An 18628-nucleotide genomic window follows, 5' to 3' on the forward strand; every position below is an offset into this window, starting at 1 on the left:
TTATATCACATGGACATAAAAAATTTTAGTATACTTCCCTGCTTTTAAACAGAATTCCGACAATTCTTTTTTTGCCTTGATTAATGTGAAAGTCAAAATAGAGGACTGAGAGCTAGGCATGATGGAGCATGCCTGTAATCCTAACACTCATACAGGTGAGGCAGGAAGATCAAGAGTTCAAGGCTAACCAAAACTACTTAGTGAGACCCTGTATCAAAAACAGAACAAAACAAAACAAAAAAACTAGAACTTGGGACAGGGAATAAAGCTCAAAAAGAGTGCATGCTTAGTATACTTGAAATCCTGCATTCAATGCTTAACATCAAACAAAAGAAAATAAAAAATTGTGCTGTGTAGAGTTCCTCCCTTAAGTATTTTACTGGGTTTAGCTTGCTTTTCCCCATACTCATATTAGTCAGACTGTTGGACTCTGAGATATTTCTTGAAGTGTAAGAAAAAAATGATGCCAAAGTTAGTGGATACTCAAAACTTTAATCTGAGTTTTTTCCTTTTGTTTTTTTGCAGCTTGATTGACAGTGTTAAACTTGAATTTTGTATCTTCATTTGATAGTTTATAAACTAATAAGAGTCTGGGTAGGATCTATATATTTAATGTCACTGTAGTTTAGCACTGTAAGCAATAGTCTTTATAATATAAATATGTCACTGTTAAATCATGTCCACCTAGACATATATTGAAGTTTTCTTCTTCCCACAAATAAATACCACCAGGAAAATTATTTTATAAGGTTTGAACTAATACTTACATGGTGTATCAACTACAGTTTCAAAGAAGTAAAGACTAAAAGATTAGTTTAATAACTATATGTGAAATATGAATGTAAATACTTAGTTTTATGTTCATTCCATTTGTATTTTTATTTATTGTCTTATGTTCTAAGAGTGGGACTTTTGGTCTTAATATGCTACCTAATATGTATCCAATGAAAATACCTTTAAAAAAAAACAAAAAAAACTGAGCTTCTCATCTTACATCTACATCCTCTAGAAGGCAACTCAAGTACATCATCTCCTGCAATAAATCATTCACTCACTCACTCAGCACTGTGTGCTTGGTGCCAGGTGCTGGAGTGGACCATATGAACAAGCAAACAAGGTCCCTGTCTTCTATAGTACATACAGCTTCATAGTAGAGTCTAATGTACACTCCAAAAGACAAAGGAGCAATTATGTTATTTATCCTACAATTAACTAATCTGCTCATATTATCATGTCTCTAGGCATAGAAAAATACAGAAACGTTTGAATGTGTCAAAATGGGACTGAAAGGGGTATATTTTTAGTCTATCTAACAATTATAAAAAACCCATTAAATGTGATTTAAATGCATTCAACTCCCTCTCCCTTCTGGCTTACGTGCACCTTTGCCATCAGAAAGAATTTTAATAACAATTTTAATATAAATTTCTACCAGGTAGAGAAAGCTATCAGCCATTTTTAACTCTTCATGACTCTCACAGTACCTTATGGTGAAGTGCTTCCTCCTGGTGGAACTGGGTTTCAGTTACAATTGTCTAGTCAAGGAGTAAGTCACAGCCACTGTCTCCACAGACTTGCACTCACTGGTCTATATGGTGCCCACCCCAGCAGCAGAGGTATATGGGGAGGAAAGATCTGACTTCTGCTTGGATTGAGAGTTCAGGCACATACAGGCAGATCTAGCAGATGCAGGGATGGACAGCAGGCCAGATGACTCTAAGGCTAAGGGGAAGAAAAATGGTGGGGTGGTCAGGGTTCAGTGGGAGCTCAGGGCAGTGAAGGAGGGGGTTGTGTGTCTGGTGAGATGGCTGTGACATGCTGTCCCATCAATCTGTGCATGCACTGAAGGCTCTAGTAACCCTGTGGTAGGACTCTCATCTTACCAAAGGGATAATAGAGATGCTCCCCTGACTGCCTGGCAGCTGGGCTGTCCTGACGGGATGGACTAAGAGCTTTAGTGCTGGGAAGCACAAAGAGGGAGCTCTGTGAGGACAAGGACCAGTTACAGCCACCTGGGCTGATAAGTGAACAGGATGACACAGCCCCTGGTTCCCAAGAAATATCCAGATCTGGGTAGGGAAGGTCATTTTAATGGAGGGGAAGCAGGCGGTAAGAATAGGACAGGTCAGCAGAATCTGGGCTTTCTCTTCATGGACTCTCACTGGTGCCCACAGCCCAGGGGCCAGGCCATGTTCCAGCACCTTCCTCCCTCTCTCTGCTCCCTGGTTAGCAGCCTGGAGTGAGCAGCCCTGGGGTGCGTGAAGGATCTTGAAAATAGGACCTGAAGCAACACCCCTACTCTATGGGTTTGTATGTACTGTTTTTTCTTTACTTTTCAGATTGCATAGCATTAAAAGGGGAGAAGAGAACAGGTCTAAAAGAGTGATTTATGCCACTGAGATTGTTGTGAGGGTTTTAAAAAAGCTAATAAAAAGATCTAAGATTTCAAGAAAAAGACAACGCTAAAGGGAGAACTAATAATCCCATCACATTAACTGCAATACAACCTACATTTTCTACTGACAGCAGGAGATCAAAACAGACACTTTCCTGCTGCTGTTTCTCTAGTAATGATCTCTAATGCTTGCATGTTACAGCACATGTGACCAACCCCCTACTCAGCATCTCGGTACTACTGGCCCACTTCTCCCTGCCTCCAGCTGCCACAGTTTATCTCAGCTGTGTCACCTGCTGCAGTCACTTCTTCATTGTGGCTAAAGGAAGTCCTAATTAGTTCTGTTTACTGTGAAAAGACTTCATCAGCCCAAAGAAGGAAACTGTCTCTTACAGTCAGAGAGACATAGCACAACAGGCTGAATTCTGGTCCCACTTCAGTCCTGTGATCTGCTGAAAAAAATCTGAACCTCAGTTTCCTGTAGAAAATGAGCAGGGATCAGACCCAATCATTCTGAGACCACTTCCCAGGTTTTTTGTTCTAAAGCAGTCATCAAGATTAAAGGTAGTACTTTCTGTATATTTTTACTTAACATGTTACACAAAATTTTCTTGTTTAGAAACTTTACATACTCTAATAATAGGTTCCCTGATTAACGAAGTGTTATAACAACCAAACAAGGAGAAAAATCAAACAATTAAAAAAAAAAAAGGCCACAGATAGGTTGGGCATGGTGGCACATCTACAATCCTAGTACTCAGAAGACTGAGGCAGAAGAATCCCTGTGAGTTCAAGACCAGCCTGAACTGCATAGCAAAACCCTGTCTCAAAAAGAAAAAGAAAACAAAAAACAAAAACTACACACACAAAACACTGATATCACACACACACACACACACACACACACACACACACACACACACACAATGGTTTACTCTTTATTGAACATAGTTTTAGATATAAATGCCATGTATGAGTCATAATAATGTGTTTTTAAGAATAGAAGATAGGGTTAAATTATAAAATCTAGTTCCCAGTGGTCTTATTTTAATTAATCCTTTTAGGTAACTTATAAAAATGTAAAAAGTATACATATTAATGGAATACCATGTGATTATTAAAGATATTTACACCCCATAATGTTTAAATCACATTAAATATGCCTTTCTCTTCAAAAGTTTATCATTTAAGGTAAAAACATACAAAATCCTCTTTCAGCTTTCTGAAATACGTATTTTCTAATATCACAAAATATTCTCAGATATCTCCATGTTTTTTGCCAATGTGTCTCTATGACCTTGACTTACAAAGCAACCCCTGCAATAAAGCAGTACTGCTATCTACAGTCGCCTACTCTCCAGCAGCACACCAGGACTTCTTGCTCCTAACTGCAACTTAGTACCCAGGCATCACTTTCACTACCCCTCTTTTCCCTCTGCTCTCCCCAGCTACTGGTAACTATATTTTACTCTCAATTTCTATGAGATAAACTTCTTTATATGGTGTGGATCAATGAGATCAGTGGTACATGTCTGGGTTTGGCCTCATTATGTTAAGATAACACAGTGACCTTTATTTCCTATTGTTGCAAAGGACAGGATTTCGTTCTTTTTAAGGCTGAATAATACTCTATTGTGGATATGTGCTACATTTGCTTTACACATTTCTCCACCAATGGACACTTCAGTTGATTCCACACCTTGGCTATCATGAACAGTGCTACAATGACACACAGGAGTGCAGATGTCTCTGTGATACATTGATTTCATTCTCCTTGGACCCATATGCAGCTGTGGGACTGCGAGAGCATATGCTAGTTCTAGTTTTATCCCAGGAGTTATTCCATCCTCACAGGACATAAGGTAATACTGCTTTTATCTGTGATGGTTACAAAAGGATTATTTTAAATAACATTACTTTATATATAATTAAAATTTCCTTTCCTTTAGGCACTTTGTTCATAAAGAGCATCCGGCAAAACTTTTAGCACTGAAGCTCATATATAAACATGGAAGCCTCCCTCCCCACAGGAAAGATGCTCCAAGACCACACAGGACATGCCTGAAACCACATGTGGTACCAACTCTCTGCATAATGAGTTTTCCCCCTATATATGCATACCTTTGATAAAGTTTAATTTATAAATCAAGCACACGCTCCCTTAGCTAACTTCCACTTCGTAGTGCCTATGGTGTGCCTGTCTCGTATTCTATTTCTAAGCTTTATATTTTTTCAGATTATCTGCTGTGCCCTAGAAAGTCAAACAGTCAAGTCCTTTAGAAATATATGTAGTATAAGTCACTTTATATAATAATAAATTTAATTTTCATATATATTTCACATACAAATTTTTTTCTGGTGGTGCTTGAGACTGAACCTACACACGGACTATGGAGCACTCTTTCACTGAATTACATCCCCAGCCCACAGTTTTCTAGTTTTTTATTGAGGTTCCAAATTTATACAGCTTCATGTATTACAGTATAGCATTACTGGGTATACAGTGTGTATATGTATACATACATATTAGATATATAACATATAGTATAGGTTTATCCATAAAGTATAACTAGTTTATGTCATACGTCATAAGATAAGCAATTAACATTAAAGTACATGGTCTAAAACAGCACTTTAGTATTATAATACAGTTCCACCAGTCTGTAGTCTTTCGTTCCCACCAGCCCGCATAATTATTCACATAAATCAATCACAGCCTCCTATGGGAACCAAGGAACACCTCACCTTATACCAATCCCCAACCCCACTGGTTCTCTCTTCTGCTAAGAATAATTGCTTTGTGGACAACATGGTTTATGTACTTTCTCCCACTGACTACAGGTAATTGTAACTAATAAACTGCTGTCAATCTTTTTTTTTTTTCTTAATTACATTGCAAAAGAGAAGCAGCCTCTGAAGGCTGGCAACTGCGACTGTATTTGGGGATGAAGAACCCTTCTGGCTCTTCTTGGGTTCCCAGAGTTCGAGCCCTGATAAACAGGCTGCCACTATGAGGAAGTGAGCCGCTCTGGACTCGGCACTTTGTTTTTGAGTGGGAAGACAAAATACTAATTAGCTGAAGGATCTGTGGCAAGGGGCAGGCTTCATTAGTTTGAGATCAGGTTCTTCAAGTGCCCATAATGGATGTCTGACAGAAGTCATGCTATGCTAGCAAGCAGGGGAGCCAAAGGACAGGGGTGGGGTGCAGGGAGCCAGGAAAGAGGAGCAGCAGGAAACCTTGAGAAGTCAGCAGTCACAGTTACAGAGGGCAACCAGCCTAGAAACAAGGGCAGGAGAGAGAATCCAGGAGGGGCGACTCAGAACAAAACACGAAAAGACAAAAAGGAAAGAGAATAGAAAGACTGTCAGGAGGCAGGGACTAACTCAAAGGAAAAAAAAAAATGTAATCAAGAGTATACTGTTTAGCTCAACAGTAAATACTATCATAATAATGAAAACATAATAGGGAAATATATAAAAATATGTCAACATTAAATATACTGAATTCCAAATAATACTCAAGAAATTGCCAAATAAGTATGCTATTTAGAAATATGGTGGGGAAATTTCAGAAGCAATAGCTAAATAAGTTTAAAAGGGTAATTTCTGGGGAATAGGAATAGAGGACAGAGAAGGACAGCTGATGGAACTATTGTTTTGTCTTTCAGAGTCCCTAATGTGACCCTGAGAAATAGAGGGCAAAAAATATTTAAAAAGGAAAAAAAAAATGTCATACAGAAGGAGAACTGGATAACCACCTGCAAACGAAAGAGGCTGGACCCATTCCCCAAACCACACACACAAATTAACTCAAAATTGACCAAGAACTTAAATGAAAGCACAAATCTATGAAACTGTTAGAGGAAAACATAGGATAAAACATCCACCACCTTAGTCATGCAGTGATTTCCTTCTTTCTTTTTTTATTTTTCTGAGACAGGGTCTTGCTATGTAGTTCAGGCTGGCCTCGAACTTGCCTCAGCCTCAGGTCCTGAGATTACTGTGCCCAGTAGCAGTAACTTCTTATACACAATATGAAAAGCAAAGTGATAGAAAAAACAGATGAATTAAACTATTAAAAACGTTGTATCTCAAAGCATACCATCAAGAAAGTGAAGACATCAATAAATATTGCAGTTTTACATGTGAAATCTAAAAAATATCTCTAGAGTTAAAGACATGTTACAGTGTGATACACACATACCCATGTTTATTGTAGCACAATTCATAACAGTTAAATCTTGGAAGCAGCCTATATATCCATCAGTAGATGAAGAAAAGAAAATGTGGGGCACGCATTTGCCATAAAGAAGGATAAATGAGTTATTTGTAGGAAAATGACTGCAGCTTGAAACCATAATGTTAAGTGAAATATTATCAGACACATGAGGTTAAATATCATGGTTTCTCTTACATGAGAAATTCCAAGTGTAAATAAATTAAAAGATAGAGAAAGTGGGAAATAGATCTTTTGCAAACGGGAATGGGATGAAGAGATGGGAGTGAGATGGCGGAAGGGGGACATAAGGATTAAGGTGTGTCATGTGCACGTAGCGCTCCTCACGTGAATGTAATGATTACATGTCACAGACTGGTACTAATAAAAAAAATTTTTTTTAAAAGGAATCTTATAGAAGTTGAAGGTAAAATGGTGGTTTAGACAGCCCAGAAAGAGTAGGAGGGAGGGAAAGTGGGATGAGAAAGGCTGACCAATGAGGACTCAGTCATAGATAGAAGCAAGATGTCCCTATGTATTACTGCACAATAAGGTACACAGTAAGGTAACAATGGAGTAGAACAATGTACTGCACATTCCAGAAAGCTAAAGAAAAGGAGTTTGTCTGTTTCCACCATAAAGAAATGATAAATATTTGAGATAGAAATGTTTAATGTGATTTAAAAATTATACAAACTATTGAGGCATCACATGGTACCCCACTAATACATAAAACTTTTATATTTTACCAGAGTTAATCTTAAAAGTGTAAAAAAAAACCCCACAAATTGGCATAAAAACAATTACAAACCCTCTATCTGATCAGAATAAAGGACACATAACTTCACAATAAAAAGACAACCCAATTTAAAAATTGAACACAAGCTTTTGATAAACATTTTTCTAAAGAGTAGACAAATAGTAAATAAATACATGAAGTTGTTCAATATCATCTACCACCAAGGAAATGCAATTTAAACCACAGAATCCCACTTCCCTTCAGTAAGATGGCTGTAAACAAGAAGACAGACAAAAATAAGTTTTGGCAAGGATGTGACTAGTTCACATAGTCACTGCTAGTGAGTGACTACTGACTAGATAGTCACTGCTAGTAAGAACATAAAGTGGTATTGCCACTGCAGAAACAGCTTCACAATTCAGTTCCTCTAAAATTAAACCTAGTCACAATATAACTTAATACTTTTATCTCTAAGTATATATCCAAAAGAAATGAATAGATAAGTATATGCAAAAACTTTTGCAAAATGTTCACAGAAGCATTAGTCATAAGAGTCCAAAAATGGGGGAAAAATGTCTGACATCTGATGAACGAATATAAAACATAACGGATGGCATAACCATTGTAAAGGAATATTGCTTGATCATAAAAAGGAAGAGTACTGATATATGCTATAACACAGATGAAATTTCAAGACATCTTACTAACTGAAAAACACTACATTAGTAAAAGAGTACATATCACACAGCTTTATTGACATGAAATAGACAAATTTATTTTTAAAAAAGAATGACTAACGGTTGTCTCTTGCTAGGAAGGGGATATGCAAAGTGAGAGGTGGCAGAAATGACACAAAAAGTGAGAGAATGACTGCTAATGGGTAGGGAGTTTGAGCACTGAACAAAAACATGATGTTGTAAAATCACATTGAGGTGATGATTGTGCAACTCTGTGAATGTCCTGAAAGCCACTGAATTATATATTTTATGGAGGAATCTTATGCATATCAATTCTATCTCAATAAAACTGCTTTTAAAAGTCTATAAGACAGTGAGCCCTACAAATGTAAACAATATCAAATTTATCCATCTGTATACTAAAAGTGGATTATTATGGCATATAAATTATACTCAATAAAGTATACAAGATGGGATCAAGAAAATCGGTGAATTAGGTAGTCAAAGGCCATCCAACAGAAAGGTAAGGGTCTTCAATAAGAGAAGCATAGCACTGAGCCTTAGTAACAGTATGTGGAAATTTCAACTTATTAGGTATGGTCAGCCAGTGGTGAGGTATGGTAGAGAGAAGGTGTATTTTTAAATGTGCCAAAATCATGGATCACCAACAGGCATTAATATGAAATTCTGTCAATTTTATTGGAGTCATGTGACCATACCAATTTCAGTTTTTAAAGAAATGTCATCATGGGAAATAAGACTTGGGTTTGTAGTTATGATCCTGAGATTAAGATTCATAGTTCTCAGTGTAAATCACCCAGCTTTGCCTGTATAGAAGCTTGTCGATCAAGATCCATGTTATGGTTTGTACTGGATGTCCCCCCAAAGCCTCATGCAGTCATGGTGGAGGGCTTTTTGGAGGCAGCTGAATCTGTAATTCATGATTTGTTCATTGTCTAGTACCGGGATTGGCAGTGTAAGCGCTGCACTGTCCTGGGGTGGGTAGTTTGCATGTAATATAAGGGAGGCAAAGAGGCTTGCTCTTCCTTTTTGCCTCTTTTGTCCCCTTATTCTTGCTGCTTTTGCTGTCACTCCCATGAATGGTTGCCCCTATCCCACGCCATGCTGCCTTGGAGCCTGCTGATTATGGACTGAAACCTCCACAAACTGTGAGTTAAATAAACCTTTTCTTTCTTCATTTTGGGTGTTAAGTATTTTGTCCCTGCAATGAGAGAAATGTAACCAAGACAATCCAACATGGTAATGTTGAACTGATTATACTTTTTTAACCTTAACAGAATTGTGTAATTGTGTAATTGTGGGTAAGAGTTTTTACCCAAGAACAAACAATGAACTCTAACATGTTAAGTGCTTATTACAGCATTTAAGGAATGATGTGCATAGAAAATGGCTTGAGGGATGGTAGATCATTTCATCCTCCATTATGACAATGCCCTGTGTCACATATCACTCCTGATGTGGAAATTTTTGTCAGATAAAAAACTACAGTATGTCCTCATCCAGTTTCACTCTGAATTACCTAAGGACATCAAGGCACCCATTCTATTCTAATTTCTACTGGTCAGCCCTGAAGCACCCGGCATTGGCCAGGTTGTTGCTCACAAGCACAGCATCTGAGGGTGAGGACCACAGAAGCACAGTCACTTCAGGTTGGTATACATGCAAACAAACAGCCAGTGACGCATGATGCCACAGAGTTGAGAGGAAAATTGGTATGAAATAATTCCACACATTTTTACGAATGTTTTCACAAATGCAAAAACTTGACAATTTAAAATGATCAGGATGAACATATATGGCTCCTTCCAGGCTTATTCAAACATATTAGTCTATCAGATTTTCAGTTACAGGTTGACTCAAAGATAATCTTGACCTCAAAATAAGTAAATTAACATGGAACAGATTTCTCTGGGAAGTAGTACCATATCTGGACTTGGGAATCATTAGGATGTAAAACACAGACAAAATTAGGGGCCACTTTAGAACAAAGCTGTAACTACCTAGACACTCTTTACTCTGTTAAAAGGAAAGATGAATAAAAGTCACTTTGAGATTTTCTTTGCCAACACCGGCACATTCTTTCTTAATAAACAAGGCAGCATACTTACTGCTGCTTGGTGCTTACCACAGCTGCCTTTGATGGGAGGAGCTTTTGAGTTGTTCCTTGTCAGAATTGTTTTGATGAAGAAGAGCCACAAAGCACTGAATCTACTTTGTTATAAAGCAACCCCAAATGAACACTTGCAAACAAACACATGTCTTTGAAGGCAAAATGCTCACTCATCAGTGCTGCTCAGGATCAGGAATTTCTCTTCTGCAACAGGCCCTTAGAGTCAGTTTTTAAGCCTCACAGGGAGATCAACCTAATTTTACAGCCATATACTATCTTTATTCAGTAATACCTGCGATCCTAGGTATCTACAGTAGTCCATAGCCTACTGCTTTCTCTAAAGTAAAAATCTGTACTATTCAAGGAATAAGAATAGGCTAATATTTACCTTGTGTGGGCACAGTGTGCCCAATCAAGCTAAAGGAAGCACTGTGGTACAGAGAACAATGGCATTAAGAAACAAGAAATGTGTTTGCAGGTGACCACACAGCAAAATAAAGCTGGTATTTCTCATAAGATGTCACCTTTTTCAGGAACTACTCAGTACTCAGGTACCACCTATATAAATACACATAACAGTCTATGCAAATTTCTTAACGTTTTAAATAAAGCTTTAACATTTCTAAAAGTTATATCATACAGATACAGTATTCAAACTAGTGAGCTGATGAGCTACACTATGTCATGAATTTTACCCAGAAGAAATCATTCCTCCCAAGTACTTGAGAAACATCAGTCCCCTATGTTCTTAATGTACACATGTGATAACTCAATGTATTCTGACTAGCAGTAAGGAGCCAACACTACTCAAAATAAGCCAAAACAAAGGAAAGCCAGTAATTAGATTAGACTTTGTCCTTGTTTCAATCATTTTGTTCTGAGCATTGCAAAGCAACTGGATCATTCTGAGTACACACCTTCTTTACTAGCCATTCCTTTAAAAATGCTTAAACTGAGAAATAAATACAAATTCAATTTAATACAAAACATCGACCTTTTGGCTTTTTTTTCTTGCAACACCAAGTATCCTATTTTCTAAACTATTTTTTAAAAGGTCAAATTCAAACAGACCATATTTACAATAAAAGAACAAGATCTTGAAGCCAGAGAGACGTGTTTTGAAGATAGTTTTGCTGCCAAACCTACTCAAAATTGCTTAGCATGACAAACTGCAGATACCCTGCAGTGAGGTGATACTCCTTTTCAACCCGACAGTACTAAACTGCAAAGAAATGCACAAAACACTAGATCAATGCTCACCCTAGTTTTGTCTCTTTCTACATAAAAACTAAGAAGATGCTACTGGTTTCTAGGCTTATAAACTTTCAGTCCCTCAAAGTTGCTTCGAAGAATTTCTCTCAATTTGATGCAAGTTAACAGAAAAGAAATACATTTTTTTAAAAAACCACATTAAGGCTCCCATGTGGCCCATTAAAAGTGTTTGGGATTATTAGTACAGTTACTAAATGTTTAATGCATTATACAGAGGGTGATCTTTCTGTGCTATGAGAACTTTAACTTCAGTATGCTCTGACCAGAATGCTCAAACATGAAAGCTAACTGCTTGCAGATTTTTGCACTTGGTGCCCTAACATCAGTTAAATTGTGGAATACAAGAGGAAAGAATTTAGCCAAGAGCTTAACAGAATATAGAAAGAAGTTGGGGCAAGAGTCAAGCAAACAGGAAACATCCTCTCATTTGTCCTGATGCCAAAATGAACTTAAGACAGTTGTCCTGGGGCAACATTCAAACTCTGGGAACATATACCAAACAGAATAGCCCTTGAAGGACACACGGTAAAAGCTGGGCCAGAGGTTTACCCACTGGTTCCTACCCCCAGGAAGAGTTTGTAACCAAACCTACATAACATTTCTTTGCACTTTTCTCCTAGCAAGGAATCTGCGAAAGTTCCAAATGACTGTCCTCATTGTGGTTAGGGTCACTGCTTTGGAAACTGTACAAAAAAATACCACCCAGAAATAATAAGAGTGATGGAAATAATTTTTAAAGATTTCCTTTTGGCACAGGTTTATCTGAAGACGGCAACTCCCATTGAAAATTATATACAACTCGGTGTTCTCTTTAAATCACTGAGCTAAAGAATGAGGGAAAAAGAGTCCTGAGCCTAGTGTGGGCTGCTCGATCTCCACGGCCCTCACCAGAAGTCACTGTCCCAAGACAATGCACATCTTAACAGCTAGGCAGATACTGCCTGCACAGTGACTTCCTTACCCCAGTGCAGAGCAGCCCTTGCCCAGTGAGAAACAAAGCTGGGACTCTCCTATCTACCTCACCAGGCTGCCCAAAGCCCTGAGCTCCCCAGAGGTATCTCCAATGCCAAAAGGCAGCCCTTCAACACCTGCTTATGTCCCATATCCTGCAGATGCCCTTGCACCCCTGGCATCCTCAGGTCCCTCCAATGCCTCAGGCTTACTTCAGCCAGAAGGATAAGAGGACCTCCAGCCGCTGTGATGGAGAAGGTAGGAAGCAATACCTGCCATCTTTTCTACCAGGGCCAATCTGCCTGCATTTGATTCATTAGATTTAATTATTTTACACTTGTCCCAGCCTCAGAATTTGCATTCTGGGGTCAGAGAATCCAGGGCTGACTCCAAATTGAACTACCAGCACTATGATCCTGGGAAGATTTCCTTATATTTCTGTGCTTCAGTCTCCTCATGAGTAAAATAGGAATTAATAGTCATACTTAACTCATGGGATCAGCAAACATTTCCTGAGCTAAAGCCCTTGGTCGAGTGCCCAGCACAGAGACACCATTCTGCAAAGGTGAGCTACAGACAAGCCTGTGGGAGGGCTCTGTTTTGTCTCTGAGTTTCTTCCACTGCCAGGCCCTCTGTGTGCATCAGAGTAGGAGAAACCTAAGCACAAGTCATTTGATACAGAACAGTCTTGACTACTGTAACATAAAGCAACTGACTGGAGTATAGACAGAAACTAGAGTTCCTTTTTCACCTTCACCTCCTGAAGAATTTTAAAGCATTGTAATACTTCATAATAATACATTAAGTTGCCAAATGAGACACCTTTGAAAACAGGTGATTAATAATTGTACCAAAACCATTAGGACAGTCCTACTCAGTACTCACTTAGAAACGTTTCTTTCACTATTAAGAACAGTCCCATTGGGGCCAGAGATTTAGCTCAGTGGCATAAGTGCCTGCCTGGCAAGCACAAGGTTGTGAGTTCAATCCCCAGGACCAAACAACAACAACAACAAACCCAAAAACAAACAAACCAACAAATCCCAGTCCCATTATGTATAATGGCGCATGGGTCATATCTACATATGACGCAGGGTCAAAACCCAGCCACTGCCTATCTGTGAATAAATTTACTACATTGTGACCATGTTCATTTGCTTACATACTACCTTTGCTTCTTCCAGGCAACAATGAAGAGCTGAGCTATGATAGCACCAACTACTCAGATCGCAAAGCCTAAAATACTGTTAGACAAAAATGTCTGTCAAGCCCTGTTCTAGACTCAAGTAATTTAAAGATACTGTCTTCCAAACCTGTAGTCTTACACTTGTGTGCTATTCTCTGACAAGACAAAACGCCCAGAAAATTAGCTCTTATAGGCATGGAATTTAACTATGTGGCAAACTCACATTCAAAATGAAATGAAAATTTATCAGAATACAGCTTCCTTAAAGGCACTAAATTTCCAGAAGATTCTGTCAAATAAGGGATTCAAAAAGAAACAGGCTGAGTATGATGTCTAGGACATCACACTGCAATGGCTGGAGGAACTCAACTACTCACTATGGAAACATAACAGATGTGGGGTTGGAAATGACAAGCCTGGGGTCTCTGCGCACAGGAAGGGCTGTCTTGTGAAGAACGTGAGTCAGCAACATGAGGTGACTCAGCGTGTACTCCCCAGCTGGCTGCCTAACAAGGTCCTCACCTGCTCCCAGACCCAGCTGCAACACTAACAGTAACAGTCCCTTCCCACAGCAAAGCAGAGGGCACAGAGAATTACAGTGGCAAGGGTCCAGCTGCTGCTGCTGCTTCTACTCTTAAGTAATTGGTAGTGGCAGAGCTAAGAGCTAATGGACACATTTTGTTGACAAAATTAAGGCAATTGGAGTGAGATTAGAGGGGGCAGATTTCGGCTGAACACAAAGAGCCTCATCATCTTACTGACTGCTGGGTCAGCAGGTAAAAACATGTTCTCGTAAGATAAGAGTTCAAAACCCCCGGCAATCTCCCCTGAAGCAGTACAACTCCGTGGCATGGACATACAGAAGGGTAAGCATCTGACTAAATGTCCCAGTGGGTTGTTTCTTCTCTGAGACTATAAGTAAGAAAGCTTGAAATGTGAACAGACACCATTGGGCCCATCTTACTGTTAGAAAAATACGATACACCAGAGATTAAGCAGATTTTGGCAGATTATGACAGCAATATACTGAGAACATTTTGAGTTTTAAAGGACCACTAGCAACTCTATACAGAAAGAGAAAACTGGTTCCATTTTGCCAGCAGGGTAAACTGAGAGGCAAAACCATATTACAGTACCAGGATGCTCTGATGAGGGAGCCCATGAAGTATCTAGTATCTAACAATAGACCCAGCTGTTTTGGGGCAGAATTCTTCAGAGGTGTGCTGTACCCCACTCCTGCCAGGTCCATCTAATTTGGCCCATTAAAAATATGCCAGTGCTTGAGGCTAGGGCCAGGCTCCCTTCTCACTGCAGCCTTCCTCATCTCTAGTGCAGCTACACAAACAAGAGGTCCCATGCGCCATGCAGATCACAGCAAGGAGGAAGACAGCTGATGTTTACTGGGCCTGCAGCCCTGTGATCCAGGATGGAAGGTGCTGCTCATGCTCCCACACTGTGTCCTGCTCCTAAGGGCCTGAGGGTCATTAGCTCAGAGTCTAAATATAAATCAGATTTTTTTTTTCTGAGACAAGATCTCGTTACAGCTCGGGCTGGCCTTGAATTCAAGGTGATCCCCCTCTCAGTCTTCCAAGTATTGGGATTATAGGCATATGCCACTATGCCCAGTCCAAGCAAGAATTTTTTAATAATGAGGAAGAGGAGGGAAGCATATGCTTGCTGTAGAAATTGCAGCTGAAGTGAGAATAAACCACTGAGGTCTGGGATGGGTAAATATAACTCCACTACTAGAATACACATAGTCCAGGTTTTCCTCTTGAATTATTAGTACAAAATGGCTTTTCACAACAGGCTGCTGAATCTGGGGTGCTATTCATCTCAAGTCCTCTCCCCAGGATGGAGAAGTGCGCTTAGACACTGAGGATCACTAGTCCTCAGTATGTAGGTTGGTTTATGAAGCAGAAGCCCTTTTGGAGACAAACATGGTGGTGGTTCAACTTGCATTTATGCAGATGAGGAAACTGAGGCTCAGATAAAAGCCAGTGACTTAGCCAGTGCCTCACAGCGAAAGAGCAGAAAACAGGTTACATTCGGTTAGCTTAATGCCCTTGGAGAACCTGTGCAAGAGAGGAGGAAGGTGAAAGAGGGAGCAGGATGTATCAATGTCTTTCCAGAATTCTTTCCTCATATCATACTGTTCTCATGCCTACCCTACTGGGCTCATGCATCCTCCTCAGAGTGAACACGAAGGGGGAGCCCAAGGACTGATGAATGCAGTAGCAGCCATCCCCAGTGCTACCTGGAAAGGCATCAAGGCAGGTGTAACCTGGGGGCTGCATTGAAGGCACCTCTGTGCCAGGTTAAGGAACAGAGTACGGAGTCTAGGCAGGAGCAGCAGCAGAGGACAGAGAACTAATCAGGAGGGCAAGGAGCCCCAAGGAAGAAGCAAAGTGGCTGAAAGTGGGATGAGAAGAGAGTGAAAGAATGAGGAAGATGATACTCCTCCTGGATCTGGCATCTAAAATGCATGTCCCCACTCTACAGCAGGTAGAAGCAAAGCCCAAAAATTCTCAATTGAAAGCAGTTGTGAAACATTCACTCCAGCCTTTGGATTGATGGAAAGAGAAAGATACGAACATCTGGTGAAACAAAAAAGAAACGTAGATATTTCTGGAGCAGCACCTGCTTCCTTTCCCCTGTCCTGCATCCTTACTGCCACTTGGCAGGGCTGCCCTAACCCTTGTCAAGGATTTCCCTGGTGCTTCTCAGCAGTTTCCATAAAGCAGGCAGGAGGCAAAGATCAGGGGTCAAATCACTCTTAGAGCTTTTCCAAACCCAGTTCTACATCTACTTTTGCCCCTACATCAGCCCCTGGCTGCCTCCCAAGCCCTGCCATGCTTCCTGGCAATGCACAGCTACTGTGCAGCAATCTTTGGCCTGGTGCTCTTTCCTGGTCTTCCTGGAGGTCGAGCTGCCCCCAGATCCTGGAGGAAGCAGAAGATTGACCTGGACTTCGACCTACTCAGACCTGAGTATGAACTTGAATACCAGCAAGTACAAGCCGAATTAAGTTGCACACACTGAAAAGTGGGGATGATGATTTTTATCCCAAACACTTGCAGCAGAGACTGAACGAGACTGCATGTGTTAGAACATGGTGCTGTCTGGCTAGTGCAGAACAGCAAGTGAACAAACTACATGATTTTCTCCTTTTCACCCATGACTAGAGATGTGCACTGGCCCAGTACGGCCCTACAGGACAATGATCTCCTCCTTCCCTGCTTCATCCTTGTTTTCTTCTGCTCTTTCAGAGTCGCCACTAAATGCCAGAGCGATGCAGTTTACAAAAGCAAAGATTACTCTTCATGTGCTCACAGGCTTGCATAGGCACACTAATAAAAACTTTCTATTTAAAAAAGAAATTTTAATATTTATTTTAATTCTATTGTATTCCTTTCTAATTTTGTTTGACTTAGTGCTATATTAGGCTCAAAAACAGTCAACATCTTTTTGTCAATGACCTTGTTATTAATAAGTCTGTATGCATAATTTTATTCTATTAAATTTTTTTTTTGTCTTTTTTTTTTTTTTTTCATTTTTATCGGTACCGGGAATCGAACTCATGACTGCCTGCTTGCAAGGCAGGTACTTATGCCGCTGAGCTAAATCCCCAGCCCTATTCTATTAAATTAATAAATTTAATTTTACTCTACTACATAGCTGTGTCAAAATTTATTCATTCCAATACAGGACTAGCTGTCTCCAATTTTTCTCTACTGTAAATGATGGTGCATGAAGGGTTTCTGGAATAAACCCTTGTCCTCAAATCGGGCAAATGCAAAGGGCAGAAACCCCATCAGGTCTGGGAAGTAACACCTGAAGAGAGAGAGACCACCTCCTTTATACTGTAGCCCAGGCTGCCCTGCTATTGGCCTCTAAGCTGTGATTCATTACAGCTCTAGCTCAGAGCTTTGGCCCACAGTGGCCAGAGGATTCTGCAGAGGGGACACAGCCCTGATACCAATTATCGGTATAATGACCTTAGTCATGTCATTTCTGTTTGGGCTTTAGCTTCTCCAGCTGTAACGCTACGGGTTTGAATGGGATTACTTTCAAGCTTTAATCATCCTTTTATGAATAACTGGCTTTAGTAGGAAAAAAAAACCCAGCAGTAGTTTTCCTCAACAATTTTACAATCTGATTTCTCCGATGCTGACTTAAACCTAACACGAACCAGTGCAGCAGTTATAAAACTCTGTGCCCTGAGCACCAGGCCACTCATGACAGGAAGAGTCCAGGGTCAGGGAAGTGGAGCCCTGACTTGGAGTCAAAGTGGAAAGGAATCCATCCCAGAGCAACTGAGAAATACTTCCTGAGTCATACTCACCAACCCGCAAGATTCTCAGAGGAGACCTGGAGTCCACATGGGTCTGCTGACCAGGATGAGTGTCAGGCTGGGAGTCTAATGGCCCCCGTGGCCTGAGGTCCAGCCACTGGAGCTCTTCTCTGGCTTTGCCCAGAATTTGCTTGCATTGACTATCTGTTTTCTCCAGAAACAGTGATGGAAATTCAAAAGGGGAGTGGGAAGTGGGCTGAAGGAGAGTTAGAGCAGTGACAACAGCCTAGAGGGAAAGCTGCTGGCAGGAGTTTCAGAAGCCAAACAGCCTGGAGCTATTTGCTGAAGGAGCAAGTGGTAGTGGTGCTGGGAACACCAACACACAAGCTCTGTAACTTCTGGTGTGGACTGCTCAGGGCTATTTTCCCCATTACCTTTCAACCGTTCCTCTGTATGACCCTGACAGATCCCTTCCAAAGGCTAACACTGCATTAAGTAAATCTAATCTGAGATTTATTTTATGATAAGATCCATCAAAAAACTATTTCAAATGAAAAAGGGATAAGCCTGAGTTATTTAGAAGAGTTTCCTTCATCTGATGAAGAGATCATAGGAGCAAGACAAGGGCAAAGTGACCAGGGACAAAAGAGTTTTCCTATGCTGGGCTGTTTTTGGCTCTGCCCATGCAGGTGTTGTGCCCAGTACTCTGTTAAGCCCAAAGTAGGTACTTTCTAAGCCGCACAGGTGCTCCCAGCAGTGATCTCTGT

At 40.2% G+C, this 18628-nt stretch overlaps 1 protein-coding gene across 1 annotated transcript in view; it reads right to left on the reverse strand.

The window, feature by feature from the left end:
* Positions 1-18628, reverse strand: part of Slx4ip (SLX4 interacting protein) — a 143313-nt gene that overhangs the window by 93162 nt on the left and 31523 nt on the right.

Source organism: Cavia porcellus, unplaced genomic scaffold, assembly GCF_034190915.1.
Source record: "Cavia porcellus strain 051 isolate PalLab524CR breed Dunkin Hartley unplaced genomic scaffold, mCavPor4.1 scaffold_5, whole genome shotgun sequence".
NCBI lineage: Eukaryota > Metazoa > Chordata > Mammalia > Rodentia > Caviidae > Cavia > Cavia porcellus.